The sequence below is a fragment of the Hippocampus zosterae genome, chromosome 8 (assembly GCF_025434085.1).
Source record: "Hippocampus zosterae strain Florida chromosome 8, ASM2543408v3, whole genome shotgun sequence".
Taxonomy (NCBI): domain Eukaryota; kingdom Metazoa; phylum Chordata; class Actinopteri; order Syngnathiformes; family Syngnathidae; genus Hippocampus; species Hippocampus zosterae.
Genome location: NC_067458.1, coordinates 18,261,144 through 18,288,661, shown reverse-complemented (window position 1 = coordinate 18,288,661; position 27,518 = coordinate 18,261,144). Strand labels below are relative to the sequence as shown.

The 27,518-nt window shown below is 41.4% G+C and overlaps 1 protein-coding gene across 3 annotated transcripts in view; it reads left to right on the top strand.

Moving 5' to 3' along the window:
• The first annotated feature begins 1,783 nt into the window (after positions 1 to 1,783).
• The window catches only part of ncanb (neurocan b), a 180,644-nt gene continuing 154,909 nt past the window's right edge, over positions 1,784 to 27,518 (top strand). The window contains exons 1-2 of one of the 3 annotated variants that reach the window (XM_052074736.1): positions 1,785 to 2,097; positions 4,886 to 4,994. The gene's annotated coding sequence lies outside the window, so the exon portion shown is untranslated. Of the gene's footprint in view, positions 2,098 to 4,885; positions 4,995 to 27,518 lie in introns of all 3 variants that reach the window. The other 2 variants (XM_052074737.1, XM_052074735.1) reach the window with 2 other exon arrangements.

The window sequence follows — 27,518 nt, the reverse complement described above, 5'->3', positions numbered from 1 at the left end:
GGCAAACATGAGTAATTATTTCAGTGGGATTCAGGGGTGGCTGGACAGTGTTTTTAATAAGACATTTTCCCTGGGATTAATTCCCCTTTGTGTTTGTCTAATTAAGTCATGCAGAAAATGTAATAAACTCCAGCCAAAGGACGCTTCCATGCAATGCGTGGGGTTTAAAAATCTCCAGCCGCTACATCAAATATGCATTTAAGAGCGTGATGTAGCAACTACACAAAATAAACACAACGAGCTGGGTTGTCATGGGCTCAATAGAGACTCCTTTTTAAAATGTTGGGATTACTTTCAGCATTTCCTCCATTGTTTGGTGTTTCGGGTCATTTCGAGAAGAGCGGCCACATAAAAACGAAGCTTTAAAACATAGCTTTGTGGTCTTAACATTGAAGATTAAATGGTACAAAATGATCTTGGCTAAATGTATTTAAATTTGTATGATTTTTTTTTTCATCGTCCTCCTTCCACTTTTTCAGTGACCAATTATTTGGGCTCACTCAGTCAGCACCACGGACAGCTCTCGATGCTTGACTAACCGCCACCATGTTGAAGCGAGCGTTAGCAACGTCCCCAATGAGAGCGTTTTGTTAACAAAAGAAATATCGCAATAAAAGCAAAATCGCCTTGAAGGGAGAGAAACACAAACCACCCCCTGCCTGCTTTGCCTGCATGCATGCACGCGTGCCCTCCTGGGGGATCATTATACTTTCGACGCTCCAAAGCGACTCCTTGTTCTGTATGTATGACAACGCCGTTTCTGCCAGATCTTTTAACTGTAGTGCTCTCTCCATTTTAACGAGAAACAAGTCTGTTCATATTTTAGTGAGGGTCTGCACGTTCATTGGAAATAAAAAATACTCCTACTATTACTGATAAAAATAATAGCGACTTTGTTTATTTAGCACCTACAATGACACGTTTTCAAAGTGATCTGACAGAACAGGATAGGACCGAATAAGGCACAATCACTAGCATAAAAAACCCAGACAAACATGTAACTGTACTCACTTTTGTTGCCAGCAGTATGGACGTTAGATGGAAAGTTAGCAATATTTTAAAGGAAGATCACTTTTTGTCATACAGTATTTGTTTAAAAACAAAAAGTTATTATGACTTGACAAGTAGTTTATGATAAATATTAAATGTGAAAACAATCTCTGGTTGTTTTTCCATTGGAGCGGTGTCAATTTTTTTAATATATCAAATTAAAGGGGAGAATGGGGTTAGGATGGCAGAGTTTTTGTTATTGTCTAGTCAAAATGAATTTTTAATATGTTTAATATGACAGGAAGTGTTTTTTGGATGCACAAACTCTTTCTTTACGTGCTGTTTAATTTTGTTGTTACTGTACGTATTCTATGGCAAGTGCAACAATGTTAAGTGCTGAGTGTTTTATTTTAATTCAAAATCAAAAATATTCGTTGGTGTTTTTTGTGTGGCTGCAACAAATTAATGGTTTTTGCATTCATTTTAATAGGAAAAACTGATTTCAGATGCAGGCGTTTTGCATTGCGAGTGTGGCAATGGAACAAATTAAACTCCTGAGTCGAGGCACCACCGCACGTAAATTACAGCAGGCAAACAAATTGCATTAGTACAAGACATAAAGAAACTGGAAGAATTGTCCAAATTGTATGATTCGAGCTTTCATGCAGTAACTTGTAATCTATAACCCCCTCCTCCCCTTTTCTTGTAAGAACCCCTACGCCGCCCCATCTCCTCAGCCTGCTCCTCCTCTTCCTGCTGCCGCTAACACTCATTAGAATACTGCAGCTCGCTCTTTTGTTCAGTTGCGCTCAGCTGCCGGAGAGGTGAGCACCGCTCCGGAGCTCCTCATCTCCACCGTCCACTCACTCACTCTTCCTCCTTTTCTCCTCCTCCTCCTCCAGGAGTCACGCACGGATGCCGCTCCTCTTTCACGGATAAAGACCAACAGCGAGTGTGCCTGTGTTTTCTTTTCCACACACGTTTTTATTGACTTTTTTTTTTATGCCCTGTGGCTCACTACCACTTGCATCACATCCTACGGCTCTGGGAAGGCTGCGCGAGCATCGCACTGCATTCCTCTGGACCGGACCTCACCTCTGCCGGAAGGTGAGTTTGCCTCTAATGCTGAGAGATTTTCAAACATGCTGACTTTTGGCTGCACTTGGAGATTTGGAAAGAAAAATATATATATATACAGTAGAGGATGCGCCTGATGATATATTGTACAATAATTGGGTGAAGATCATTTATTCTTGTTATTCTGCACCAATTATTTTTTCTGATTATTATGACACTTTTTAGTTTATCTAAAACTTCAACATTCCAAGACCCAAACGGCACATTTCTCCACTTATTTCGTGATCTAACTTTAACTGTGCAGCTCATTCAAGACATGGTGGAAGGTCACTTTTCACATTTTCAGAAACAAAATTCCCCAAAACTAAAACAGATTTTGTGATGATCACTATTGTGACAATTTTTCCGTCCACATTTCTCTCATTCAAACCATTCCAACGTCAATACCCAGCTCGTTCATATGTCTGTATTTTTATTTATTTATTAGGTCTTCCCCAGTTCTCAATATTGAAATTGAATGAAAACCCCCCACCGAGAATGAAAGGAACTATTTTCCAAAGTGATCTCCTGCTTTCATATTCCTCTCCTTATTCAATTATTCAAATCAGTCCAACTTCGAAATGTTGAGCTCATTCACCTCACATTTGGTAGTCGCATTTGCAACATTCCCATTTTTCAGTGTTTCACCTTTTACCAACTTTTATCTCCACATTTCTTGGCTTATCCGAAGCATCCCAACTTCAAAATGTCTTCAAAATAAGTACTTCAATACGGGGCAGCCATGATGTGACATCATCACTGCCCTCACCGATTTTACTGATTCTCATTATCGTATTTTTCCACTGTTCATATTTTGCAGTTCCCTCAATTCTACAGCATTTCCGTTCAGCGTCATGAACTTTTCAATAGTAATTGCGATTGATTTGTTTCATTTTGGTTGTCTGTACATGAACCAGTCGTAGGTGCGATGTGCTTTATAATGTTCCTTGGTATTATTTGACTGGTTAGAGGAGCTCTTTGGAATCAAGTTGTTGGGGCGCATTATCACTCTGTCACTTAGACGTGAGACGTGTATTCCTTTCACACTCCGCATTGAGGGATTATACGGTGTGATATTGTCTGTGTAACTTTCATATATATTTTTTTCAATTAATTTCAACAAAGAAAATGAACACCAACCGTTTGGTAGATAGCATAAAGTAAAACAACTCAACTTTTGAAGGTGCCTGAAAGAGACTTGGTGACAGAATGTAAAGCTGTTTGCTCTTAGCAACATTGATCATGCATTGCTGAATTGTGTGCTGAATTGAAAAGTGAGGTATTTTGTGCTTGCGGTTAGCATGTTTTGCTCACAGTTCTGAGGTTCAAGGTTCAAATCTCAGCTCAAGTCCCTCAGGTGTGGAGCTGAGTCTGCATGCTTACGTGTGTTTTATAAGGTGCTTCCTCCCACCTTCTGAAAACATGAATGCTGGGTTCATTGAGGTGTAAATGTGAGAGTGAATGTCTGTGCCTCTCATTGGTTGGCGACCAGTCAAGGGCGCATGCCGCTTCTCGCCTAAATTCAACTTGATTGGCTCCATCTCACTCACACACCCTGAAAAAGACGAACCTTCCAAAACGTTGTCATGTTGACTCTCTGATCGCATTGTTTCTTTGTGTACTACAGATGCACAGAGGGATCGAAATCTAATTTCTGGTCCTGCGGTTATTGTCACGGGGGTTACATTTTGTTTTCCACAACATCACAAACCCATAAAAATTATCACACAGCTGTTTAATTTTCACTCTGCCTGTTTCAGTATCACTATAACATGCCCCAAGTGTCCTCAACTCAGTCATCATTAAACATAGCAGAATACTCTAACTCTGTGGTCTTATTGTAAGTAGAACAAAGATTTACACACACACTCGAACAATGGTAAGTTTCTTCAAATGTATTTCCAATCAATCAATCAATCAATCAATCAATCAATCAACCAATCAATCAATCAATCAATCAATCAATCAATCAATCAATCAATCAATCAATCAATCAATCAAGCGATCAATCACTCAACCAATCAAACAATCAAAATTTACATTCATAATTTATATCGCACTTTTCATCTCAAAAATGAGATGACTCATATAAGTGCCTTATATGAGTTAAAAACAACCACCACCATTACCAGCCCACAAGAGACCCCCCCTTCCACACACACACACACACACAAAGCTTACAAAAAAATAGAAATTACCTTTTTAAATTTTCATTTCTATTTAAAAAAAATACTATCCACAATAAGTTATTTTATCAAACAATGGTCATGTTTCATCTTTTTTTTTTAATAATATAAATATTGAACATTTTTACCTGTTTGTTTGCTACCGAAGACGAATTCCTTCCTTCTTCCTGGGTTGTGACGTTTTTAAATGTACCTGCCCGGTGTCCTTCTTCATGACCAAAGCCTGTATCTTCAGATCAGCTGGCTCATTGCTCAGGACTTCATTTGAATTGTGTCCGCTTGAGCGGCCATGTGCGGGGCCTTTGTGTGACAATGACCCATTGCTATCATTGCCTCCTGCTTCTTCGGCCCTCATGCATATTTTAGTTGGTCGCGCTACAATTCATGTTGCGGATCACAAGCTCTGTTCTTTATGTCATTGTTTTCCTGAGATTTGTTCCTTTGTGTCATCCGGTCGCCAACACTTTCGATATTTTCCGGATGAGTAATCGCCGATTTTGGTGTCATTGTGACACCCCAAGAGGACTTGTTCTTCTTTCCTTTCCGTCCTCTTCTTGAGTCTGTCTAGCATTGTGATCTACTCTTCTCTCGAGGTTGCGGCTGTCACCTTTTTCTTCAATGTTGCCACGTTCTGCCTGGCTGAGCGAAGCGTAATCCGGACACAGACAAGGGGGGGGATTCGATTTTACACTTAAGTCACAGGTAAGCACGTGAGTGGAAATTTAAGAGATTTTTCTTTCAAATCTGCAATGGGAAAGTGCGAATAGAACAATTTTTACCAAAGCCGAAGCTAAAGTAAGTAAGTAAAGTTTGCTGAAATCCAACAAAGGAGGCCACTCTGTGTCATTGTGGAGCTGTTTTCATTATGGAAGACCTCGCACAAGATATCTTGGTGTTACAATGGCTATTTTGGGTAATAAATGGCCAAGGTCCCAATACATCAAGTGGAACAAGAGCAACAACAAGCAACCATTGATTAGACTGCATTATGAATTTTCACAGCATATCTGAACACCTAAGATGTTCATGTTGTATTTAAATATCTGACAATTCAGTGACATTATCTTTTGGTGGATTGCCATACAAACACAATGCAATCTTTCTTAACAGAACACCTTTCTACCATCAAATAAGTCACAGACAGATTTTGTCACATCAAATCTAACAAGAAATCACAACAAATTGCGACCTGATTTGAAAAGATTTTCATGAACAGGTAAAAGTTATTTTTATTGAGTTTTTATCAATTAGGACAGTGACATTATCCCTGGTGGATGGCCACACATAGATAACGCAATAATACTGAGCGAAAAACTCAAAAGCTGACAGGCCCCCCCTTAAATTTCAACACATCATCAAACAAAGGGTGTTGTTTATGAAGTTTGCATTGTTTCTTATCATCAATCTGTAAATGACCATACAAACATAAGAAAAGCTTCCCATAATTAAAAGTATAAAATCCCAACCAAATTGCAACCCCGAAGATGTTCATGTTGAATTGAAATTCCTGATGAGGGGGTCCTGTGTTGAATGCCGTACAAATATCCCCCCCACTCATCACCTCGTGGCCATTTTATTGGTGTAATCAAAACGACGCTGTCTATCCATCCTCTTGATTGACAGCTCAGTGTCCAGCACCTCTCCCAGCAGAGGGAGACGAGTCTAACTGGCTCGGAGCGGCTTTAGCTCGTCCAATGGCGCAGTACACGCGTGGCTCGGGCCATATTGATCCCGCTGTCGCCAAAAGAGCCGAGTGAACGAGTGGTGCAGCTGAGCCAAATATCCTCCCCACCTCCATTCTTTACAGCATGTGAATATTCATCAAGCAAGCCCCCTCCATGCACACACACACACACACACACATTCGCACACGCCACCCCGAAAGCCACCCTATAAATGTATTATTCAAAGGAAGCATTTTGCCTATTAAATACTCTAAATAAATAATGACATCTGGTAACTGTTTTGTGTGCTGAATTAATGAAAGTCAAGCAGTGATTGGAGGGGCCAGACAACGGACAGGGGCTTGGTGTTGTACTTTGTATTCCTCTTCAGCTGTCCGGTATCCTGCTGCTGTTTTGTTATTTTTTTTCTTTGTTGGGGGCGCTATGCTCCTTTCTTGGTTTGCTTCGGCGACTGAACATGTTTTGAAGTAACTCCACAGGAGATGCAAACACTACTGAGCTGCTTAGTGCATGTTAATTATGACCGCTCTTTTTTTTTCTTGTCTTCCCATCCTGTGTGAAGCAATCTCACAAAAAAACCCTTTCACACACACTGTAACCTGATAACATGATAAGATGTCCACTGTAGTAACCGCTGTCCCTAAAAGGGTGAACTACCATAAGCAATATTATCTGACTACATTCATACAGTTGGGCTATGTATCATACTCATAGTTACTGTATGTCAGACTCACACAGATTATTTGGCTGAGTTAAAGGATATGTCCTAGGTTTAGCATGCAAGTTGGCATCCTCATAGATGGTCATAATTTTTTGCCATGTTAAGTTTTGCAAAAGTCTTTTGAAGTGCACTCGCCTATTTGCTGTTGTGCTGTTCACATCTTTTAAAAATCCACGTTCTAAACAAAAAACTATTTTGATCCATTTGGCGTGTATTAAATTGTTTGTCACTCCTGATCCAACCTTCCCATTTGTATTCTTATACCGAGTGACAGAAGAGAGTGAAAGCACCTGGCTTGTTGTGCATTTTAGTGTGCATGGATTTTTTTTTGTGCGATCATGACCTGTACAAGGGAGGCACATGGACATTGTTTACAAGCGATAAACTGATTTGGACCGGAGAAAACCAACGATTGGCCAACCAGGTGTGAACGCAGCCTTGGTGCCAAAAGCAATTATATGCAGGGAGGAAAAAATTATAGAGACTAGAAGAATATAATTTCTGTTGAAACCGTGCTCACGCTAAATCTCACATCGCATTGCATTTGCTTGCTTTATTCTTAATTGATTTCTGCTTTGTTGGACTTTCTGACTAATGAAAGCAGTATTTCCATGTTTAGGATCAGAGGTTAAAATTAAGTTATATAAATGTAAATTCAAAAGCCAAACCAGGCTTTTCATTAAGTGTGACGGCATACATCAACCTGTAATGCCACCTGGAATGAATCAAAGATTAAAAAAAAAAGAAGCTGTCTTTGTCTTTGTGTCTCCTTCACTGGCACCGAGAGACAGTCGAAGGAATTCTCCCATTAGGTCAATTAACTTGTCTGTCAAAGTCAGAAGCAAAGTGCTGACGCACATTCAATACATAGATGGCGGCCTTGAATAGGCTGTAAAACTTGATGTCTCACAGCTCAGTAACCTTAAGGTAGCCTCTGCTACCCTTAAACGGACATTACACAACCTTTGGTTTCAGAATTTCAACGACAACAATGCCACCCCCCCCCCCCCCCCCCACTGCGTTTGTAGGATGGCCGATGAAAAGCAGCAATGCACTCCGCAAACGTGATTGACTTGTGTCTCTATGCGGATCCACCGCAGGCATGCAACACGAAAGAAATGATTCATTTTGCATTGAAAAACGATTTGGGATGCAATTAGGCTTAAAGTTGGTGGGTTCACTCGAGGGCAAATTATGAATATTGTGGAATCTCCAATGTTTGAACCCACTCCCAATAATGGAAACAATAATAAAGTGGTACAAAGCCACTAATTGACATGTGCATTCGCCAACACACACTCAATCAGACAACTAATTTGTGAGCTCTGCGCAACCGTTATGAAACAAAGATAACACCAAACGCACAGTTAACTACTGACTCAACGAAGGAAGGAGACAAGCAAGACTTCTAAGGATATTTAGCCCTTTGTGGATGTGAGCCCACAAGTTTTGTGTGCCTTTTTGTTGAATGATTTGTCTTCATAGCTTTTGTCTTTAATTTATTGTTTTGTAATTTGTATTTAGATGTTCCATGTCTGTGTTTGTGACCAGTTCTCACGGGTTGCCAAGGAATAAACCCTGTGTTTTTATCAACTTCGTGTCGTGCTTCGTGCTACATCCTGAGGGAGCCACGTATGGATCAATATTCAGATTTCTTGGACGTAGTATATTAAATGTTGTCTAAAACGCTTTGTTACAGCTGCAGCGGTTGTGAGAGCTCTACATAAATAAAGCTGTATTGTGTTGTTTTGTATTCCCATTCGCGTAGCTTCACCTAGTGGATACATAGAGTAACTGCAGCCATTATTGTAGCTTCATTTCTGTGCGCTTTGTAATTTGGCCCTGTGTATGAAAACAGTTTTAAAGCATGCATTTCATTGAAGGTGCCCTTTATACTCCGAAGCGCCTTATGGTGCGGAAAATACGGTACTTTATAAAATAACACAACGAAAGGAATTGACATTAAGCCCAAAACTTTGAGGGCTCCTACCATCTTTCGTGCCTCTTTTATGAGGAACAGCAGTGAAATATGTTTTACAGCAAATTTGATTGCTTGTTGCTCTTGTTTTTTATCCAATATGCCAAACAGATCTCAAGATGGAGATTTGTAAGGCTGAAGGCCAGTTAAATGTCCTGCCAATAGAGCCAACTGCACTGGCAAATCTGCAGCCAAGTGGTGTGCAAGCGCAAAGTTGAGCTGCACCTGGTGTTACTTCGTTGAGGCTCCAAGTTATTCGGGCAGACTTTGTTTTTGCCTTTCATGGCATTCACAAGAAAATTGCATTTTGAAAGGCTTATTTCCATTCAAATGGCCTTTAAATAGTTTTGTCAATGCCAAGCAAGACGTGGAACCGCTTGCTTTCCAAATGAGGAAACACCCCCGCCGCCATTGACTCTGCTGAATACGAAGGTCACCTGTCCCGAAAAGGAAACATGAACAATGAGCATTCTTTTGGGAGAAAATTTACTTTCTGATCACAATTCGACTTCTGTTTTCCCCCAGCAATTTCCAAATGAACCGCAGGGATGGTTTACCACTTCTATAATTAACTGTCACAGTATAATGAAAGGAAATTCAGAAATGCAAAAGACAATTTTGTTCCCAAAAATCTGTTTGTGTCAGACTTTTTTTTTTTTTAACTTCCTTTTCGAGTTGAACCACATGGATGTCGTTCAGCTATAATTAGCGTCCTGGTAATTCTCAATTGGGGGTTTCTGGAGCCCTCAACAAGCTGTTGGGCCTCTTCAGTGATATTTGGCTCACAAAGCCGTTGCAAATGGGAAAATGGGAAGAATAATGATTGTATGGTGTTACAGGGGTTCAATGGTGTATGGCGGGAGTTCTCATCCAACATACCCAAATTTGTACGTCATTCGAAAAACACATACAGTGGTGTTTTGAGATATGAGTGACCCAACTTTTTTGAGTGATAACGGTCATTGATTTGTTATGTTGTGTATGTAAAACAACCACATTACCTTGCTTTAACACCCGCTAGCTTAATGCTAACGCAAAATGGACAAGTCCCTAGAAAGGCTAATGAATCAGGTCCAGGTGACAGTCTTATGTCTTTTATCAATAAATATTTAATCACTAGTGGTGCTGAAACACATGTAGCCAGACAAAACAATATACACAGACATATTTTTAACCTCTGAGAAAATGACTGTAACTGCAGTTTATTGAGTCACTTACAACAGTGCTCAAATTCGTCTTTGTTTGTGTCTGCATGACTGTATTATAATGCCCGTTAGCAAAGTTTCACTCACCACAAGGACCTTGCAATGATGATGCGTGAACTGTTTTATTCTTTACTTTCTATTTAATGATATTATTGCTCTTCCAAATGTTTTTATGAAGTACACTATTAAAGTGCTACTATCATTATTAAAATGACATAACCAAAGTAAGAGGGCTGGAATTGGCATTACCATTCATTTCAATGAAATGAATTGTAGCTGGCGTAAAGTGTTGCCATTTTTGACTGCGATTCTAGAAGCGAAAAATTGCCACTTGGGGTTTCCCTAACAAATCAAGCGATTTCCCGTGCATTTCAGTATATCATTTTATTACATTTAGTACCTTTCCAACATACCAAGCTTGTCTCTCAGTTGAGACGTATCACGTCAACAAACTTCCTTCCTTAACACTTATTCCTCCTGAGATGGGATTTTGGTGGTGTCTTTGGGTGCTTCAGAGCGAGTACAGAAAACACGAATTGGTGAAATCGGGAATAGCAAAGCGTGAATATGCAGGGGATTATCGTTGTCTCACTCATTAATGCACACAGCTAAAACCTTCCACCCTTTGCCGACAGAATCACTCTTCACCCCCCCCGCCCCCCACAGTATCCATATGTGAGCTCACATTGCTTCGAGATTGCTTAGTGTGATGGATTAATGCGAGCCAGGGAGAGCATACCCTGATGTGTGCGTCACTCTCCTTATGTGGCGTCTACAATAACGTCCCATCAGCTCAATGAAATGAGGTCTGCGGTTCAGTGATGGACTCCGCTGTCATCGTAGGGCTGGGACATCTGTCGCCTGCCCCCATGTGCTTTATTCCTTCATACTGTCTAGTAAAAAGCATGCAAAAGCAATCCTTCATGTCCCACATAGACAAACACACACATAACAAGGGGAAAGAGAAGGAACATTTGAGGCCCCGTCTTAATTTGGCCCCATCTTAGCGTGACCTTCATCGTTTTGACAGAGTGGCGTGAATTAGAGCGAGCCGCCAAAAAGATGAGCTGCTGCTCATTTTTCTCCTGCTCATGTCAATGCTACACGCTCAGCTGGCAGGAAGCTGGAGCTAGTGCACGCTAAAGATGAAGTGCGAGAAGACATGTGCGCTTCAATGTATTTACCTTCCCCAATGCCTGGACTTAAATTTTGTGCCTTTGTTTATTTTTTGGGGGGCTTCCTTGTTAACTAATATTCATATTATTGAACTTTACCAGGGCACCACAGTGGCAGTGTGGGGCTCGAGTCACATAACTTGTCTGAAGCCGGACTTGAGTCACCAATTTTAGGACTTGCAACTTCATTGGTTAAAACCTATGAAGGACTTGACTTTGATCTATACGACATGACTTTATAAGTCACACCGCTTACATTGAAAATCAGGCGTTTTCAATTTTACATAGGTGGTGTTTGTCTTTTCAAAGATAAGTTATTAGTTTTAGAGTGCAGAGGCCACCTTGGCAAACTTGTATCACGGAGGGAGCTCCAAAGATGATTCCATTTGGATTCAAGGAATATGTTTTTGATTCAATCAGGAAAATACAGTGGCAACATGCAGGGTTTGCCACTGTATTTTTGCTACGGGCAGTGACACTGTAACCGTTCCCCAGACCCTTCATGACGTCACTTTCATCTGAATAGCCGACAGATGTAGCTGATTTTTTCAAATGACGCGGCAGAACTTCACTGCTTACTCTCATTTCCTGGTTTTAAGAAAGCAAGCCAGTTAACCCCCGCCAAGTCACAAAAATACAGTACTGTATATACAGTACCCATATTGTGTTTTACAATAATACTTAACCATATTGACAATTTCACATGCATCTGTGGATGAAATGGCAAAGTCTGTGATCACATATCACCTCTGTCCAATCTCATCAGATCGGTTGTAATTTGTTGTGATGTTGTGATCATATTAGCCAAATGGGGACCATGTTGGATTTTAACAGCAGAGACACGGGCCAGTAATTTATGAATGAGGTTTAAAAAAAAACAATAAAATGTGGATTAAAAATTATGAAATAGTTTATTTTGAAAAACAAGGTGATAATTCAATGCTTCAATCCATTTTTAAATTTGCATTTGAAATGCATATAGTTGTAATTAGTTGACGAATTATCCAATGCATTAAGTGCCTGGACAGTCTTGATTATTTTACCCACATTTTGCCAAGTTTTGTTATTTACAATAATCAGTTCACTGATTGTTTAATGAGTTAAAACAATTATAAAAGCAAATAAATACATTTTAATGAATCAGCTGTAGGGAAAACCCCCCCAACAAATATTACAGGTCTCACCGCTTTCAGAATTCTTTTGTTGCTTTTGTGCCTTGCTGTAGTACAAAACAAATGTCGAAGAATGTAAAGACTACCTCCGCTATGCAATGGTTGTGTGAAGTACAGTACAGTAATTTACTATGCCCTGCTGTAAGGTCGAGTTACTATATGTTAACAGTTAAGCCACGTGTGCTTCAAGTGCTCCCAGAGGAAGTTGAGAAAGGGATGCTCCACGCTGTACTGCACTCAGTTTTTTTTAAAAGCTCCCTGGCGGTTTATTAGAGATGGAGGCAATCTCCTAACCACCTACCTTTTAGTTCACTGCTTTCGAAGGTATAGATTTAAAGCTTTACACACACTTATAATGCTGAGGCAGCAGCAGTGCAGCTGAAAGTGGATTTCATGTGGATAGTGGAGATTCTCAGTGGATCATTGATAGACTCAACTTCATTGTACCCAATTTGTAGGCCAAGAAACTGCATTTAGTAATTAGGTTTGGATTTGCGAAGTTTACCTGTTATGGCAAGAGGGAAAGGTATGATTATAATCAGCCAATCTGTCAATGACATCTTTTTTGGTGGTTATTAAGTAAGAATGTTCCCCCCTTTGCGTGTTTGGTGTTCTTCCAGGGTCAATCTTAGGGCCCATCCTTTTTCTGCTATACATGCTCCCTCTCAGCAAATTCTTATGTATCTCAAATGACTTGTATACAGATGACCTCCAATTTTATTTTTCTACACAGTAAATGAGATAAGTGCACCGCATGATTGTTTGACTGCAATTAAGCGCTGGATGACTCACAACTCGTTTCAGCTGGATGCATCATCCATCACGCCAGATGCCAACAAATCTTCTGAGACTTCAGCTTTGTGAGCACTTAAAGGATTTGACTCCTTTATGTAGTGTTGTTGTTTTTTTTTTGGCTTGTTTGTGTTTTCCGACAGACAGGTATACAAGGTTTTATTCACTCTGGCATAATATCATAAAACGCCTCTTGGTGAAAGTATTCTTCGTCAAATGAACGAGAGAGCCTAAGAACCCCAGACAGAAGAGAATACCTTTCCAAGGAACCTCTTGTAATCTTAATGCCAACTAAACAAAATTCTCACGTGTACCCCAGATAGTAAAGAAAAACCGAATGTTGTCACGTTATGTCATGTTATGATAGTCATTGTTTTTGGTTGGGAAAAAAAGTCATCTTTATAATAAATAATTAAGTCGTATAATTTGTGAAATGATGAATTTGAAATTTAAAAAGCAAACAATGGCTTATCTTCACAAGTAAATTTTTAAATTTAAAACTTTTAAAAAATTGTTAAACTTTATTCTTATCATACGATACTCTCCATAAACATGACAATGCAAGAATGTCAAGTTTATGTGGTGATACATATCAATCATAGTAATAATTTTGTTTTTTTTTATTGGCTCGACTGTTCGCATATGTAACAATGCACCTTTTTTTTTTTTTTCAAATCATAGGGCATATTTCATTGGTCCCCGCAAGCTACGGCTTGCAGACCCCAGTTTGAGACGGACTGCTTAAGCATATGTCCAAATTGGTATGAAAAATGTCTGCCGTGCCACCGCAATTTGCATTGGATGTTTTCTATTGTTAGCTGCGTGTCTCTCCCCCAACCAGGACGGACTCCTTTGTGTGCTTTGTGTTTAAAGCGACCCACCTGCGTGCAAAGCCCATGCCACCACGTCCGAGCGCAAAGCTAGCAGCCTGATGTCGAGGGCCTCCTGCCAGCTCGCCTCGCCCCCCACCCACGTCTGCTCTTTGCGCTGATGGTCGGATAAATGAGATGTTTGCTTTTCTTTGGCACCTTTCCGAAGGTCACTCCGCCTGCCTCGATCTCAGAAGTGAGGGTGGATGTGGGGCTTAGGGGGAGGGGTAGTTTCGGTGTGATGCACGCGTACCGCCTCACTCAGCCCTTTAAAGGTCCATTAGTTTGAGATGTATTAGCCCATTAGACAAAACTCATCTGTGCTTCATGCAACTGCAAAGTGATTGCTCCTCCGTTAAAATGAACCTTTTCTCTTCATTTGTGCTGGCTGCTTTTAACTTCATTGAGGGCGATGCTATCGCCTTTTGATGTGAAATGTGAAGTCTTACTTAAACTAACTTGAATAGAAACCATTATCAAGGAAGTGGCAATTACATTTTTGAATCCAGATTCAAATGAACTGAACCCTACCTATTGGCCCTGGATAGGGACTAAGACCTGGCATGGAAAGGAACATTTGCATGAGATTCCCCCCCAGATAAATGTAAATATAATAAATAAATACAATATCGGAATAAAGAAAACTATTCATTATTTGCAGATTCACTCGTGTGCCGATTTTTTGTATACCTATCCTCACTTAGCGCTTAAAAAACCCTACTCTATTTTCTCTTGTACTCATGCAAAACCAATAAAAATATTAGTTTGGTACCATCTTGATGCCAAGGAACTATGTTAAAGTGAGTTGAGGAGCTTCATTAAGCCAAAAGCTGAAGCTAGAAATGAATGATGTACATACGATTTTTTTTTAATGCAGTTGGACATGGCGGGACACCACCATGTATGCCTCCTTTTCCAAACCTTTCAAAATACCAATTACTACCTTCCTACTAACCATTTCATGACATTTTTGAGTGAGTATCACATAGCTACATCCGTTTTTTTAAATGCATGTATCACAAATGATTCTTTATCTTTAGATAATGGTGATACACACCTGTTTCTGTCTTGACACAAACACCGCTCGCCCAAAGTCAGCTTGGCTAGGCTCCGGCGCACCCACGACCCTGATGAGTACGAGTTTTCGAGAAAATGGACAGATGATGAGAAATGTAATTTGGATGGAACCGCATACGTGATTCTCATGGCATGCCAGGTGTTTGCTTTTCCCCTTTCAACAAACACTCTTTTATTGTGTTCAATTGGTTTGGGTAACACTCCTTCCTTCGAAGAAAATAGCAAATGTTGTGCATGTCACTGTAGCCGATTGAGAAAACACCCACACTACCAGCTCATTCGTCTCACGGCCTGCTCGTCTATCTGCATCCGCGGTGACTCAGGGCGTGGGAGTCGCCTGCGCTTTCATGTTGGCCGTCATTAATTATAGATAGCGTATGTAACTAAAGGATAGGTTAGATAGGATATGTAAAGGATGGCTCATTCATTAACGCGGGCACCTTCTTCAGCACGACGCCGTCGCCGCCTCCAGGTTCTGCATGTAGCCTACTGCGCTAGCTTCAGGCAAAATGTTCGACACGGGTCTTGCACTGGATCTTATTCAGTCGAATGAGATCCAGTGCAAGACGTTTTGGTCAGTATACCTAATGAAGTGGCAGCCCAGTGAGTACAACAGTGGTACTCTTTGCCAATAAAATGAACGGAAATGCCATTAATCCGTTCCAGCCTCCCACACAAAACAACAATAAAAATGAGAAAAGCCACCCACTATAATATTATACTATGTACATACATATAGTAGGCTCATAACAACATTATATGCAGTAGAATCAAAAACAATTTTTATCATACTTTCTCCTCAATGCAAATACTGCTGCTCATTCTGGTATGCACACTTTACCCTCCTGGTGAGGTGTGGTTAGGGACGTAATTCAGGATTAGCTTTCAGACTTATGAATGAAATGCGTTTCAATTGTGCATATGAAAGCATTTTGATGTTGTATATGAGTGCATTTTCGCAGTGTTCACGAGTTAAAAAAAAAAAAAAAAAGTAGTGTTTACAAGAGCATTCCCTAACGGCCCATTACACTACAGGGAGTACAAGACAGGCATACGTATATTTGTGTACTCAAGGCCCACATCCTCTCTAAGCTTCTGCAGAACACATTCTTTGCACAGGATAAATAATATATAATAATATAATATAATAATAATATATAAATAATACATGCCTGTGAATACCGTTATATTATCTGTCTACAGGTTTTGTTTTGAGGCTAACAACAGTGCCACATAGATGCTAATCACAATCACTATCACACACTGATTGAATTTTCCCCGCCTTACTCTAATTTAGTTGTGATCCCTGATTTGGATGCCCCTGGAGGCCTCTTGATGGCACTCCTGCAGAACTGCAAATGTAGAGAGAAAAAAATCTTTCTTCGGCTTCTCAAGACATTTTAGACAATTGCCCTGTATAGTCCCAAGTTCTATGATATCTAGGGATATTATTTCTACACTAAACACGAAATACCTTGGAATTAATAAAAAATGAGAACTTAAAATAGATGCAGCAAAGCCTGAGCGAAGCGCTACACACTTTAGAGTTAACGTAATGAAAGCGATAAGTACCTGCAAGCCTGAAGCTTGACCGGGGAAATATTACAGCCTGCCGTGTGGGTGCTTATTCATTTCCATCACCGTCGACCATCATGGAAAGCCACATTAAGGCACTCCAGCCTTGAATATGGAGTAATAAAATGATTTAGCCGCTTAATTGGAAGCAAATTAACCGCACCTTATGGCGGGGGGGAGATGGGCTGCGATTGTGCATTTCTAGTATTTCACCCCGCTGTGGAATGACGAATCTCAACATAGAAAATTAAAAGGAAGTTTTTTTTTGGTGACTTACTTACGGTCGGTCGCACGTATTCCCTTCAATTGCTGTTCTAATCTCGGAGGCTAATGGTTCTTATTGTTGGTGCGCAGTGCCATTAACCTGTCATATAACCCGGCCCTCTGTGTCAATGCTAATGACTCGCTGTTTTGAACCAATTAATACATAGGGACCGACTCATCCGTAAGACTGGTCATGATTGATTACAGCGTCTGCCATCAGGTTAAATGTTTAATTGTGGAGAGGATAGGACAGTTATACATATAATATTTAACTTCTTCTTCTTCACTCATTATCCTTCTATTCATCCATCAACAGCTTTCCTTGGTTCAGAATCAGAATCATCGTTATTGGCCAAGTGTGTAAAACACACAAGGAATTTGTCTCCGGAAGTATAGGCTGCACTTGTATTGCAACAACAAGCAACGATGTTAAACAAAGACATGACATCTAAGTATAGAAAGACTTTTCGCAATGTAAGGGTACCATTGTGCAGCAGTACCAAAAATTACATTTCTGAATAGATATGTTGGGATCTTTTTTGTTGGCGTTTCAAAAATATTTATACAAGTGCAAAAGGTCTTGCCAACTTCCTCAAATTTGCTCCTTGCGCTTTGCCGGCGTTGCTTCGCGACTTGGTTTCCACCTGCCCTGTTGACTCGTGATTTAAGACGTAAAAATTAGCCATCGCTATTTTTACGTCTTAGAGACGTAAAAATCAAACCAGAGAAAGCCCTCTGGTTTGATCAATTACATTGCTGGTGCTAAATCACCTCATTTGCATATATGCTCCTTAAAGAACAGAACAAATGAATGTTACGATTTGGCGTGTTGGGCAGGTCAACTTTAACATCCGCTTCCGTGAGCAAATATGTTTGCGCCCTTATTGCCATCAAAGCTTGAGCAAATCAGGCGTTCTTTGACTCTGTGTGTTCGTGTGTGCGTGTGTGTGTGTGTCGCACTACAAGCATCGAAGACTGGAGCGCTGTCAATTACTGAGAAATGATCAAAGTGCAGCCTGATGTTGTCTGGCCTCTGTTTTCCTTCCTTCCTCTGGGGGCTGGCAGCATCAGGAGGAGCAGGAGGAAGGGCAGTGAGGCGCTTGCTGCGGGGTGGTTTGACGCTCTTCTTCGAGGTCTGCTTCACACTTGACTAAGGTCCTTCTTATCACACACGCGTATCAGAAAACAACGCTCCGCCTTTGATCCGACACGCCGTGCACATTTGTTTGCGCTCTGCGGCGATCGATTGACGTCCTCTGTATTTTAAAGTCGAAAGACTTGTTGGACTGGACTGCAGCAAAAAGAAGGCTTCGATGATGCCAAGGCATCATTGAATGGCTGTAAACTTGGGGGACAAAGTGTAATTTGGTCTCTTTAGTAGCACCCTGGTTAGTTTTTAAGGGTAATTCAAACACTGGAAAACTAGACGAGCACGAGTTTGGCCCTCCATCAAGGTTCAACAGTGAAAAAAAAAAATGCAGCCTCTAACTTCTTTTTGTATTTTGTATAGGACAATATTAACCAAGATAATAAGACGACTAAAATTGTCCGATTGTGGCAAGCTGGGTCGGCAGTGCGAAAGTACCAGCAGTTGCAGCAATATGGCGCTAAATTTGTGTCTGTGTAAAAAGTCGGAGTGAACGTCGGCTCTTTGTCTGTCCATTTTAATTCATGAATGAAAATGTGGATTTTTTTTCCCCACTTGTAGTTATTTCGTTAGTTTTCGTAAACTACAGTAACATTGTGGCCAGTGGCAATTTAAGCAGTCCAAGGCACTTTTCATGCATTCAATTGTGGCTCCAAAATTCCTCCACCTTTGTTTTTAATCCAGGTTTTTACCTAAATTAAATTACATGGAGGGAGACAAAAGTAATGGGGGGGGGGGGGGTTCTTTAATATTTGGGTTCTTGCCTGCCCAACAAGGATTTGCCATATTATTCTTGTCTGCAATTTTTGTGTAATTCTGCTGGCAATCCAACACATGATGATGGTGCTGAGAGCAGCTAAGAAAAAAGTAGTCCCGAAGGTGAACCTTTTCTGATATCTAATTGAAACGTGTCACCCATCCATGAACATTCATGGGAATGTTTTTGCCTTTTTGTGCAAAACAAATCAGTCAACAAACAAAGCAATGATCGTCAGACAGCACCAACCTATGCCAAGGCTTCAATATTTAATGTCCTGCAAAAATAAATGAGTGAAGTACTATGATCACAGCTCTGAAGCCATGAAAAGGAGATACTCATCCATCCATAAATTTAATCAAGAGACAACATTTCGTGAAACATGAAAGCAGCAAATTGCAAGCGGAACCCGATGAGATTTGACGATGATTAAGCCTTTTAACATTTGCAACAAATTGGATCTGATTGAATATGATTTGCAGAACAGCTTCTGACCCTGAAAACACATTTCATTTTTTAATTCAGTCAGTGAATGTAATTTTTTTTCACATTGATCCCGTTCAGTTGTTTTCGGACACCTTGCTTAAGTGCAGGCGTTGCTCAATTCTGGTTCCACCTCTCTTGCAGCTCCAATCCTACCTCTGACGGCAGAAAGTTGCCCGGTTGACTTTATCGCCCGATTCCGTGTCGCTGCCGTTTAAACAGAATAGCGACATGGAAGTAAAAGCAGTCAAATCCAATTTCAAATCTAAGTGCTTTTTCATAATGAGAAGATGCTTCTCGAAATCTCCATTGTCACTTTAGAGCTAAAATGTTGTCAGGGTGCAATTTCACGACCATTGTCTTTGCAGCAGGGAGTTGAAACACAAATGAATCTGTGACGGCTTCTTCGAAGCAACCCAAACCCAAAGTCTGACAAACACAATGATTTTAGGTCCCTCTTGGTGAGTATCAATTCAGCCTCTGAATGAAAGTCACGTGAACTCACACCCTTAAATAATGGTCCTACTTGGATGTGGCTTGCCCATATAGGCCCCAGAGCAGGCACTAGGTGAATAAGTAAATAAACCTGGGCCCTGGCAGGTCTCATAAATTGTGTTTCTCCCAAATGAGAGAGCCCGAGAATCGATACACCCCAGGGGGATCCCGCTGTGTATCAGAGCAAGGACGCATGTTTGGTGTGCACTGCAGAAATAAACAAGCCAGGAAAGAAGAGCTTGGCTCCATTATCGGGTAAAGAATGAAATCAACCATGTGTATAAAGTAAAACGTTAAAGCCGAATCAGACTTTTAACACGGTACCTTATGATCCCACGTGACAAGCACATGGCAGCTAATCTGCCAGTTAGCTAAGCTAACATAGCAGTCTTCCTTGTGTACTAACTGTTCCTTCCGTTTCACGTTCCAATCATAAAGTCTAGTGAAAAAAATCACTCTTAGTACTCCATACACGATGGGATAATCAGTGAGAAAAAACTATCAGAGATGTCCAATAATTAGTTCTTCTATGAACTTTGATCACAAGTGGAAAAAAAAGTATGTGTGCACCCCACTCAAGTGGGAATATTTAATAAACACAAAGCACAAGAAAGCAAGTGCCGCTCTCTTGATGCTGCTTTTTATTCCCCTCCCCGCTTTACTCCCTTGGGCATTTCTTTTCTTGGCGGTTTCTCCGTTTGATTTCTTTCCTTGTCATTCATCCTTACATGTCGATTCCTCCCGCCGGGTGTTTGGTCACCACCACGTCTCACTTTCTCACCCATCTTGATGAACTTTTGCCAGCTCGATAAAAGTACATCAGAGTTGATTAAAAACCAAATAAGTGAAAAAAATTGGTTAGGGCACCCTATAAGATTTGTGACTACTGACTTTGTCCCACCTCTGTCTTCCTGTGAGGTTTCACTTGCTTTTGGAATCACAGAGTGGGCCTAAACAAATGCAAAGTATTTTTTTAACCCCCCTCCCACCGCCTCTTTAAAATCAACACCGGTTCATCTTCATCCCGCTGGTGATTTGGCCCTCCGGTCGTAGGTTTCTCTTTGGATTGTGATGAGATCCAGATTGATTTAGCGGCATATCACAGTGGCAGATTACGCCGGCGCTGGTCTTTACTGAAGCCTCACACACTCATGCGCGCCAATTTGGCAGACCGCATTGGGCCTTGCTGGGTGTTCTCGTGGACAAAGGGCTTTTTTTATTACGCGCACCTGCCAATTTGATGACAAAAAGTAGACTAGAATGTAGACCTAAAAAGCAGGTCTAAATTGTGGTGTTATAAACGCAATTTTGGTGGATTTGAAGGACTTGTTGGCAGACATACTCTGAGCTCCGCAGACGTGTGTGGTCGATGTCGTACTGTTTCATTCATGAATATGACAACAGTGTGGGACAAATCCTATGAATCATTGTAGAATTCAATGATTCACAGAGCAAATCGTAATCATGTCAAAAACATGTGTATGGGCAATCCCTGACCAAATCACATCTATGGAACTGTACAATATTCCAGAAAACAAAAAAGCTAAAGAGAAAATGTCCCATCTGTCCACGATCACAGATATTGTCATCACGGAAATCAATCAAATAATGATAACACCGAAAAACCGACAGAGCTGTTTTATGTTTTTCGTGTGGAGTCTCTACATTTACCTGGAATGACCCAAAATGTGACAAAAATCTAGCGTGTGGATAACTCAGCAGAGGTTTTGCCTCTTGTTACCCATTGTTCCAGTCTTGATTTTGGCAGGTGTCTCCTGTCTACAGTCACAGCTGTTTGTACTGTTCCACAAGAAAGTAACATGACTGTAGACTGCTAAGTACGTATGTTTCTCCAATGAGCCACCAACTGGCTTGATGCGATAAACTTGGCCCTCGTGCTCAAATTTTTACTTGGAAATCAAAAGAAAAATATAATATAATATAAAATATAATAGATGAACTTGTGTGTGATTGTGAGTGGGAATGGTCATTTGCCTACATGTGCTCATGGAAATGACTGGCGACCAGTGCAGGGTGTCATATACCCCAAAGTCAGCTTGCATATTTTGCTTTGTCTCACTGCCGGGGGGATTCCATTCCCACTTTTGGGCAACAAGTTTCCTTTTTAGTTTTGCCATGAGCAGTTTCCTCTTTGGCTTTGTCTAAAATGCACGACTCGCTGATAAACTGCCCAATTGGAATGTGATATAGCTTCGTAGGACTTCTTACTGAATTCATGTTGTGTGGCTCCCGGTCAAGATAACTGCTATTCTTCTGATCTGGAGAAAGCCCTCTGGTTTGAGGCCGCGGGTTTATCGACTGCTTCTGAAACCTTTGGCCCTTAAGGTGATGTGATGCCTGCCCCCCCCCCCCCCCCGCCCCCCACACACCCCCTACTCCCTCATGCCGCAGAATTAGATTAGCACTTCAGTCTTTACGATCTGCCGTCAACACGGAGGATTTATTACATGTCCCTGGATGCTGTCGGCACAGGCGGAATAGAAAACAGAGACTCAGAGAGAGTATGATAGTCGAAAAAGCTAACGGAAAATGACATCCGTCTCACACTCACCGTTGAAACACTCACCTGTACGCAGACGTGTTTGAACGACTGTGGAAGTGATAATGGCTGCATGTTTATGCCTTGCTACAGTACGCGGGAACCACCTCGAGCGAGGCCAACTGTGTCGGAAACAGCGCTGGTATGTCTTGGAGTGATCACGTCTACATCTACAATGATGGGCAGCGAGAAATTAACCAAATTTCTGATTGATCAGAAATGTAGCGTGAGGTCCTAACTGTCATTGGCAGACAAAATTAACCTCAAATGTAGTTTCACAGGCAAACAGTGTCGCAGCAGTTGTGGCTAGAGTGTGAAATGTAGCATCTGGGATTTGCGACTCACGCTCCTTTGTATTGAAAGCAATTGCCGCCGTCCCATTGGTTCATGTTGAATTATCTGAACGTGTGAAGCTGCAGCAGCTCTATGGGTATGCACTCTAGTTGCAGCAATGGTCTGCTTGGGCAAGTTATATCTGGAAGGCACATTTGAATAAATTCCAACTTTAGCGTCACGCCATCTTTTGCCTTTTAATTTTACAGGTGGGTGCCCCTATTTTCTTACCTTGACCCTTGATGTGTAGCCACATTTGTATTCCTTCTGCTGTAGAAAAACGAGCAGCTGGTCAAGGCGACCTTGACGTGCCCCTGAACAAGTTTAACATTCGCCACCGTGGAAATGAGAAGTCTTGGACATTTGTGAAAATTGACCCGGCCGTACATTTCCGCGCCCCACTGCCCCCATGTAAAAAGCTTTCCGCCTTCCTCTCATTTTTCACTAGCCTTCTCTTTTGCCGCCCCATCTTTCATCAATTCACATCCCTCCACCTTCTTCCTGTCTCATATAGGGTGAGCTTGCCTCTCCTGGACACATGAGCGAGGTAATATGTTTTACAGAAAGTAATGGCTGATCCTCCTTTAATAGCATTGGCCGCTGGCTGGCTCACGGGGCCATGTGTGAATGAATAAAAGGGACCTGTGTGGCATTCAACTGTAAGTAATAGCTTTCTCTATAGTTCCGCACAGCACTTCAACTTATTCTGCGCTCTGGATGCACGGAAAAGTCGCTTTTGTTGGAAGCAGCCCGCTCAGCATCGCGTGGTCCTCTTTCATCGTGTCCTTTTCTGGTTTCACATTTAGCTGAGAGGCAGCTCATTGCAACAAACAGCAGCTTTCCACTTCTATTCAAATCCCATATCCATAATCTTGGAAAGCGATACAATGCAGTTACGCTGATGGAAAACATCCACAAAAGCCATCCAAACGTCTGCATCATTAGCTTCTTTAAAAACCGACTCCATACAAAATGCTGCATTAGAGCTGTGAGATCCTGCATTTGTCTGCTGGGCCGTTCACACAAACCAAGCAAAAGTAGCAATTTCCGCCACGTTACGTTATCGTGACATGAAATAATGGTTGGACAACGACAGTGCTTTCAACACAACAGGGCGAGAGGAGTATCACCTGATAAACTATCCTTGTATATCATATCCTTACAAACAAGTATTGTCATCATACCTCTGTTAAATTGCCGCATCAACTCCATGTTGGACAAAATAATTGTCAATGCAATAGGGTGGACGGAGTAAGTGTCGTACCCTCACACTGTCAGGTTCCTAACCGAACCAAATAGTGTTTGGGATTCCAAAAATGCAGCTTCAGACAAAGTGTGATCAAAATATTTATTACAGAAAAGCGCACCGACAATTTACAAACTGAAATTCCTGGTCACAAGGATGCCAGGAAAAAACATAAAAGCACTTGCAAAGGCAAGCTACATGAGAACACACAAGTCCAATAATGCGAAACCACAGATCAAGAAGGCTAAAAAGGAATAATGAGAATACAAAGTTCAATGACAAAACAAGAGTGACTATGAAAGATGGAGAGGTTTAGACTACAACACTTGCAGCACAAGAGCGAGCAAGGTCAATAATCCAACAAGAGACGAGGCGGCGGAACAGGTGTGCCTGCCGGAGGGAAACGCCCTCACTCCAGCTCCGGCTGAAAACAAAACAGACAGACAGACGTGATACAAACCCGTGTTTGATGTTCTGTTATGGCTCTGAAACTACCCTAGGAGCTGACACTGTGACTTCTTTCTGGTGCGCCGCATGAAAGTTTCATCTGGACCATGATGATTGCTTTCGACGCAACAAGAAGGGAGTTAGGGAAGTTAGTGTGAAGGAAAGACAAGGCAAGGCAAGGCGTTTTTATTTATAAAGCACATTTCTTACACAAGGCAACTCAATGTGCTTCACAAAACCAAAAGCACAAGACCTCAAAACATTTACACATAAAGACATTTAAATGCAAAGCAAAGAGAACAAAGTAGTAGTAGCTTAGCAACAAACAGCGTGCACTGACAACAGTTAATTAAACACGAATCCAAACTAAAGATTTAAAGGCATTCAAAAGCAAAGTAAAGAAATAAAAAGTACCGTAGATTTCTAAAATGACAGAGTGAAATTGATTTGAATGCTTAAAAGACCTTATTTCCCCAACATTACGAGAGGCAAAAAAGTATGGACGTTGAAGAGTTGCCGCGTGAGTGGAGCCGGAATTGGCGTTTCGCTCTTGTTGGCATTCAATCATAAACAAGACATTCCCGCGCCTCCTAATGATTTTGACCTCCTGTGAATCTTTTGACATTTTCTCACTGGAGATATCACAGCAGCACCGAATCATAAAATAATGATAGCGCTTACCTGCGTGGAATGCATTGTCCTGGAAATGACCTTCTGCTATTTAAAGGCTTTGTCCTCCAGGAGCTCGCAGTTTTAAATGGAACAAAAGTCATTACCTTGTCCAAGTTGACGATACCCAATGCCTCTGTGGGATCTGTACGGCCCCAAAAATGTTCATGCTCTCACATCACAAGAATTGTGCTAAGGCTGTTTGCAGTTTTGACATTAGCAAATGTCCCAGGCTTAAAATTTGTGTCCATGTACACATACATAATGTAACACACACATACATATGACAAACAAAAGTATGTCCATTCACACAAGCATAAACCGGCACGCGCGCACACACACAAACACGAAATGTAAAACTCAAAATATGCGCTTTTACATCGCAGTGTCTGTGTCTTGCACTTTGGTTTCGTAGTATGGTACCGCTAATGATGGCCACATCGCATTCATGCTAGCAGGCACAACTATGTACATTGGCCCACAGCTAACCTCTTCGGTTCTCTTTTCGTCATATTTAATCACTTATTTATGCAACATTTGCTCTGTGAACATTCGGTATGACCACCGGGAACTTAAAGAGATCAGCGACTGGCACCGCGTAATTGATTAGGTGACAGGTACTCACTTAACACCAGACATAAGTGCGTGGGTGATCGAGGACACTTCTCACAGTCTGCTGTGTATTTGTTTTTAGACTTATATACGAGCTCGTTAACCTGCCGGTCGAGTAGAAGCACCGCTGGCTGAAGCCAAACTGTGGCAGGGCTCATACTTAATGGACGAGAGGCATCATTTTGCACGTGGGTGTTGCACAGGCTGCTCCACTTGGCCTCTGACTGGAGTTGTAAAACTGGGTGTAATTGCAGTATTTTCACTTGTGAGGTACAAATGAAACGTTTGGGATTTTTTTTTTAAATAGAGGCTTTTGCTAAAGTGGCACAAGAATAATACAGCAAGAGAAAAACAAAACAGATTGCTATTATCAGGAATCCACAGAGATAAGAGTTTGTTTGGGTTTTTTTAAGTGCACTAGTCCTATATGGAAGGCACAATAGTTTTGATTATCCTCTGGGGCTTTAAGTAATCATTAAGTGGCAGTGGAGTGCAGATTCATTTGTTGCAGCTCATTTGTTTTCAGAGAGATTTGAGGGTCTGTGGCGAGGAGGCAAAACATGTCATCACTGTGCAAACTCAATGATCAAGCATAGTGGAAACAACAGTCCAAAGCACCAGCAGTAAAATTGCTCTGCTTATTTCACTACGAAGAAAACTTTCAGGATAATGACATAATTAGCTTTCCTAACAATCAGCAGCTTATCCTGCTCCCTTTTATTTATCCCTGATTGTTTTCTTATAGTGTTTGTATTTTAGTTTTCAAGTATTTAAGGGGCAATTTCTAGTCATTTAACCGTAAAACAAACAGCTTGAATATCATTTGGACACGCCCGTCTCATTTCTCCAAGCGTTCAAACATTTGTTTTAATCTGAATGCCGCACTCCCTCCCAGGCCATCTCAGAGCCTTTAGATGAACACGGCATTCGAATTCATGTAATGTGTGTGGAATATGAGTGAAGCACCAAAATCCGCCACTTATTAGCCATCTCGCGGGCCATCTATCCATGGCAGGCTGATTGAACACTCCAAATTGTCCAGAGGTGCGAGTGTGAGCGCGGATGGTTGTTCGTCTCTGTGTACCCTGCAACTGGCTGGCAACCGGTTCAGGGTGTCCCCTGCCTACTGCCCGAAGACAGCTGTGATATGCTCCAGCACCCCAGTGACCCTTGTGAGGATAAAGCGGATCAGAAAATGGATAGATAAATTGATGGAGTTGCTGATAGCTCAGAAAACAACCAATCACGGCTCTCATTTTCAGTCAACAGCATGTGGCAAAATGGCCGACGCCTGAGATGAACAAAAATGGGTGGATTTTAATGCTCAACTCAATATTGCACCAATGGAATATTAATCAGAATGAGGTGTTTCGACAAATGGGGCTGCATAGAACATACTTATGGATAGACAATGGCTCCACTGGGGCCTGTGCACATAGTCGTGATGAAGTCAGCATTTGCGTCCTTACATGCACATGTAAGCGGACATACACAGCTGTAACTGACACGGCCTATCAGTGTCCAGTCTCGCTGCCGTCCCACGCGCCAAATCCGCCCTCACTCTCTCTCCTCCCGCCCTCGGGCCCAACGCATCTCCCCGGAGAGACCACATTCATTATTTACGCTCAGAGACCCCTCGGCCATCCAGGCCTGACTTCATTCACCTCATTTGGTCGCTGTCCTGTGGCTTTGGGGACACATATATCATCTTACATACACAATGGATATCCAGATTGCTGGAGCCCCTTTATATCTATTCCATGTGTGCCTTGATATGATTTGATTCTATGGATGATATCGTTATGAAAGAGGAAGGGGGAAATGGAGGTGGCTCTCCATTCTTTTCGGTTGATTTTCAACACCGTTTTTCACAGTGTCAAGGAGATTATTTGCTGATTCATGAGTAAGAACATGGGATTCTTTCATACCAGATTGATCCAAACGTAAGATTAAGGGGAGACCTT